Source organism: Lolium perenne, chromosome 6, assembly GCF_019359855.2.
Source record: "Lolium perenne isolate Kyuss_39 chromosome 6, Kyuss_2.0, whole genome shotgun sequence".
Classification (NCBI taxonomy): Eukaryota; Viridiplantae; Streptophyta; class Magnoliopsida; order Poales; family Poaceae; genus Lolium; species Lolium perenne.
The window spans coordinates 99,089,287-99,095,301 of NC_067249.2; the positions used below are offsets into that span (position 1 = coordinate 99,089,287).

The 6,015-nt window shown below is 40.0% G+C and overlaps 2 long non-coding RNA genes across 4 annotated transcripts; both read right to left on the minus strand.

Annotated features, from left to right (window-relative positions):
- On the minus strand, nt 1–2,626 carry LOC139832252 (uncharacterized). Of its 2 annotated transcripts, XR_011747095.1 has the most exons (4): nt 2,399–2,626; nt 2,121–2,232; nt 305–470; nt 1–173 (listed from the first exon to the last, which is right to left on the minus strand). It is a non-coding gene; the product is annotated as an uncharacterized lncRNA (long non-coding RNA). The 2 variants fall into 2 exon arrangements; XR_011747094.1 differs by having other exon boundaries at nt 1–470; nt 2,399–2,612.
- Nucleotides 2,627–3,346: 720 nt separating this feature from the next.
- Nucleotides 3,347–4,686, minus strand: LOC139832253 (uncharacterized). 2 transcript variants are annotated; one of them, XR_011747097.1, is made up of 3 exons: nt 3,786–4,654; nt 3,664–3,697; nt 3,347–3,435 (listed from the first exon to the last, which is right to left on the minus strand). It is a non-coding gene; the product is annotated as an uncharacterized lncRNA (long non-coding RNA). The 2 variants fall into 2 exon arrangements; XR_011747096.1 differs by lacking the exon at nt 3,347–3,435 and having other exon boundaries at nt 3,560–3,697; nt 3,786–4,686.
- Nucleotides 4,687–6,015: the final 1,329 nt, after the last annotated feature.

Genomic DNA, 6,015 nt, shown 5'->3' on the forward strand with positions numbered 1-6,015 from the left:
TAAATAAGAGGAGTAGAAGCTATACTTCCGACTAAAGAAACAATTTGTTTTGTAAATAGTTTTGTCCAAGTACTTGTTTCCTAACTAACGTCCATGCTAACTAAGGTCTCCTACAGTCAGGATGGCTCTGATACCAGCTCTGTGGGGACCCCGGACTAACTGTCCGAAATACCCTGTTATGTATATAGTTCACGATCCCATGATCAGTGCGCCGTGAACACATAACCGAACTGATATCAAATTACACCATCCATTACAAAGCGGAGTAAGAAAATTACAATAAGGTCACATGACCATTACTTACATAATAGCCTCGAAGGGCCTAACTAAACATCAGAGTAGCATCATCACTTCAACAGCGCGGAGCCCAAGTCATTCGCCTTAAACCCTACAGGCAACTGACTGGGAAGACGTTCCTAGCTCGCATAGACGTCGTCAACTCCTTCTTCATCCATCGTGTTCCTCCAAGTCTGGCCAAGTAAATAGCCAGGGACAAAGCCGTGAGTACATTTGAATTGTACTCGCAAACCATCAAGAAGGTGATAACAATTCTAACTAAAGAAGACAAGAGAGGAAGAATAGTTTCTCTCGTGGATAAAGCATGTGAAAGAGAAATAGTTTCTCTTGTTGATATAGCATACCGGCATCTCAAGTGATGCGGACACTATGGTGGTTCTATGACATCTCTATATCTTTGTTAAAGAAGAGTTAGCATACCACCATCTCATTTGAAGGGATTGCTAGGGAAGTCCTATGACATCTCTATATCTTTGTTAAAGAAAAGTTCCTCTACATGAAACACTAGGAAGGGAGCAACCCAATTTATTTGTCCTTCCCGACCATCTCCATATGGTCGACACAACCTTTCCCGTACCCTTCCGGTACATCAAAACAAGTTCTTTCCTTTCATTTGCCAAACCATTTTGTAAACCAAAACTCATCAGGCTAAGCAACAGCCATTCCAACCGTCCATGACCGCGGACGCGGCTATTCGAATAGATTTAACTCTGCAGAGTGTGCGCACTTTCCCCACAAGAACCGATAAATCCGCCGAGATCATCCCCGGTTCGTCATACTAAAGTATGCGAGTCTCGGATAATCAGTCATAGCCTTTCGCCTATCTCCCTTGTCATGAGTCCTTCCCTGCGGGCTTACCCCTTCCCGGCACCCCGGCAGCATACCTCCTTTTGAGCGTATCTCTGGCGCCATGACAGAAGACCCTCAGTAATCGTCCGGCTGCAAGTTAATGCAGTGTATTGCCTCCTTTAGAGCGCAACCCGGTGTCAGAGGTCATCGTGACCCTCCTAGAGAGTGGTGAAGGTATCTCATGTCAACTTCAACAAACTACGGACTAAGCCCGTGCCCACTTTGGATATTGTGGTTGCGCTAGTTAATTGTCATGGGTGAGTACTTAGGCGCCAAAGTTTTCATAAAACCCAACCTTTTTCACATCCTCATCATTTTTACCAAATCCTTTCCTTTCATAAATCCTCACTTGGGGAAAACATCATGCCCAAGGTTTTATCAAAAACTTTTACAACAAGGTAAAACCTTGAGGGTTTTCCAACCTAAAGTTTCATGAGCTGAACTACTATTGCACTACGGCCGAGATGAGAGTCATCACGCCATAGAGGGGTATAAAGGTGTAGTGGAGTGAATCATACTTTCTTATGGTAAGCATGTATTATGACAACACAAGGAGGAATATACTCTCAGATTTGTGGTGGTAACTATACAACTTAGATAGTGGAGTATTACTATCCAACATACTCTCCAATAGGGTACACGTCATACTCCTCTCAATTGGAGAATACACCAAGATCATGACATAGACACCTCTATACTACAAAGGGGGTGGGTGTGATGTAAGTTATTTTCTTGAGATTATGCATGCTCAAGTTGGGCATACATGATAACCAATGGGAGTAGCACGGCCATGATGCCATGTATCCCATAATCACAAGACAAAGGTGGAGTATTACCACTAGGGAGTACCCCACTTGGAAACACACATAGATGACATAAATAGAGAGAATAACACACATAGAATTCAAGGTGCTTTGGACATCAACAAATGACATCCAACTAGACACCAAAACAGAGATCAAAAGATGGCTTGCCTTGGCTTATTTGTCCCTGGACTTCTTCAACTTCATCAATATAAGAATCCCGTCAATATAAATAAAATCCTTGTCCGAACCACTTCTTCTTCTTCTCCGGAATTGTTCGCATCTATCGTCGGAAAATATAAAAGGAACACAATAAACACATTGCACCAACAAAACAACATTCAACAAACAACAACTAACCATGCAGCCAAGGTATAACATACTAAGGACTTATAGATACCACAAAACAACTTTAAGAGTTTTAAATTTAGAAAACCACATTTATTTACCTAGTAGAGGTATGAGTGCGTCACAACTTAGCAATTGCCTCTCTCGGTTATCACCATGGTATAAACCAAATATCCCCTGGTAGATAACATCATGAAGAGGACAAATGCATTAGTTTGGCATCAAACACATACACAATACAATTTCAAACATTTTTGGAAGAGTAGAAATCAGTTTTCCCAATTTAATTTGCTCCCAAAACACTACATCCAAAATAGGAAGCAAACCATATTCCACATCATTTGGAAACTTAAACAAAACAAAAGAGCTAATGTTAAGTTGCAGAGGTTTTGTTTTGCAAGCATAAAACAAAGGTTGCCCAACTCTACTAAAAAGAGTTTGTCAAGGGTTTTAAATAAACCGAAAAGTTTTGCTTCAACAATGCATGTCACACATAAACATTACTAACAGCAAAAAATATGTGTGAACAGAGACTAACAATATTTTTCCAAGGTAGCCAGTACAAATACAAGACTAACCCAATTGGAAACACCCAAAAATATCAAACCTACAATTTTAGGAATTTCTTTGAATCTGACTGTACAGAAAACAAGATCTGTAAGCCATAAATTGTAGAAACATCCTAAAAATATGAGGCCACTGGCATTTGAAAGGTAATTAAACAGAGATTCACACGCAATTCGATTTGGGTTCAAATTATTTCTGAAACTCTCACAAATGGATTTACAAGTTCACTGCATGTTTTCACCATTTGCTTTAACTATGGAGTTGCAGAACAGATAAAGGTTTGAAACTTGTTTGAGATGATTAAGAAAACATTCAGCAATCCTACAGAAGTGGAATCACTCAATTAGGTTCAAAAATGGATTTTTGATGAATTAAAAGCTAACAGCCATGTCTGCAGAACACACAGAATAAGTTTAATTCACCACAAATCGTACACAACTCATAAAAATATGAGGTCAGCTGCATCTGAAAGGTATTGTAAAGGTAGTTCTTACCCAACCGGTTTCATTCAAAAATTCGTTTCCAAGCTCCTGATTTAATTCGACAAAGTCAGATCTGACCAGATCTTGATCTGTGAACCATTTCAATTTCATTAGGTCATTTGACGTGAACCCAACGCCAAAATGAAGGTACTGGAGAGGGCTCTCACCCAAAGTTGAGTTTGCTCAAAAAGGTTTTGCAAAACGGAAGAAATCTAACAAACAATGATTCTGCATGTTTGCAGAACTTTATTTATCATGCAAAATCCGTAACGAATTTGAGGATGAGACCAACGCCAAGTTGTAGATATTTTCAATACCTATCTGCAGAACTTTTAACCACTCGATTTGGATCTGCACACGAGATTTGGCGGATTTTACAATATCGTACCAGAATCTGAAACAGCAAGAAACAGAAATTACTGCAAGGTTTTGGACGAACTTTGCTCAAGAACTTCAGATCTGAGGATAGCTCAACCTTCTCCATGCTTGGACCAACATGCACCTGCATCAAGATCCAATCTTAGCAATGGAGGGAGAAGAAGAGGAGATTAAACCATCTAAGGTTGGGGAGAAGATGGAGGGGGAGGCTCTCATGGTGAGGATGAGCTTGAGGGAGGAAGGAGCTGCATCTTGGTGAGCTTTCCATGGCCATGGCCGGCCATGAAGCTAGGAGGAGCAGCAATTTCGTGGGGAGAGGTAGGAGGAGAGTGTGTGGGAGTGGAGGAGAGAGTGGGGAGTGGAAAAGTGAGAGCAAGTGAGGAGGGGGTGGGCTGCCAAGCCCCTTTATATAGAGGGAGAGGGGGTGGGCTGCCTCCTCATTGATTGGGTTGGTTGGGAGGTAGCCTCTTCATTGATTGGGTTAGTTGGGAGGCTGGTTTGGGGAAGAGATATTTGACCCAAGCTGAATTTATTTGTGGCATTGGGAAGGGACAAAGGAGGAGAGGCATCCCAAGGTGGAGTAATTATGTGAGAGAGAGGGAAATGGAGAGGCATGATGCATGTGTGCCATGGCATGGCCGGCCACATATTTTTGGCCATGCACAAGTGATCAACAAGAGATAATTGCTACACATGCATGACACCCAAGGTTGAGTGCCTCACAAATTACTAAAATGGTGGCCTAAAAAGATATACAATTTTAGGCAAAGTGATACTAATGCACAAGGGTGCTAAAGTAGATGGTGGTGACATTCTGACCTGATAAAAGATGTGTCCAAGAGATGATGGTGGTGATGGTGATTTAGACAATGGTAGAGCAAGGCTAGGAGAGATGGTGAGTGAAGTAACCATATACTCACAAGGATGAATATATTGACATACATCATCAATTCATGAGGTCAAGGTGATGATGGAAAATAATAGAGGACTGAGATAGGCATAATGAAATATAAGTTGCTCTTCAAATAAGAGGTCAATTGGGAGTGATTTGAAAGTATCAAATGATTATCCATTTGATCAAGAATTGGAGGATGGAGGGGATACAATGTGGTAGATCAGAGATGTGCATAAGATGTGCAAGTTTTGCCATTTGAGAAAGGATTCATTTGAAAAGTATATGGAACACCTCAATTGTCCAGACACAATTGGGAATGAACTCAAGTGGAATGGAATTTTGAAGATGTTGAGAGAAAACTAGTTGGAACATAGGGGTTCAACATATTCTACTTTCTCAAGTAAAGTAGAGTTTTTCTCAAATTTAAAGTAAACAAGAAATGGTATGGGTACCATAAACAAGCCTTTTGTTAAAAACAAAGCAACATAGAGAGTAATGTTTTAGAAATCAGTGCTTGGTAGAAATGGGATGAGAAAACAAAACCCATTTCAGTTCCTTGTTCTCTTTGAAGAATTATCTTGAAAATATTTAATAAAACTAGAAGTAGTTTTGTGATCAAAACTAGAGAAGGAAAATTAATAGGATTTTTGAGAGAGAAAACTAACTTAGGGAGAAGTGTTCTCAAGGGTAGATGATGGCTACAAAATGTACCCACCATTCCCACTCTTGGTTTTGTGAAGATTAAACTTGAATAAAGACAAGAGATAAAATTGAAGGAAGTGATCTAGAGTTGAATCATTGAATAGGATACAAGATCAAGTTGAATATATGAGCTGCAAGGATTGACTGAGACATGCAAGACGTGGAGGTTGAAGAGGATGTTGCATAGATGAGATCCATGCATTGAGGTCAACAATAACAGTGGTGGTTGCTTAGATATCAACTGCCAAAGTCTGGAACTTATAAGCTTGCCAAAACAGATTGTTGACTTGGCTTCAGAATCAACCTATGATGAGTGGGTATAAGAGAAGGATGTGATGAGGGTAGATGATCCCAAATTTTGGATTCAAGGATGGTTTGAGCTGGACTAACACAAATAGGAATATCAAGATGGCACACTCATGTTGCCATCAGGAGAAGAGTTTGATGTAGTAAAAAGGAAAACAATTTTACCTAAGTCACACATGTGTTTTATTAGGTGAGTTGTATGTCTGACCACTAGAGGTGTTGTTCTTTGAGGTACTCAAGACAGAACTCAACAAGAAATCAAGACAATATATCTAGCGGCAGATCAAAGCAATTCATCACAACAAACAAATCAAGGCAATTCATCTAAATTAGTCTATAGAAAAAGTTTTTGTTCCCCCTAATTTTTGCAATATGGACAATTAATCAA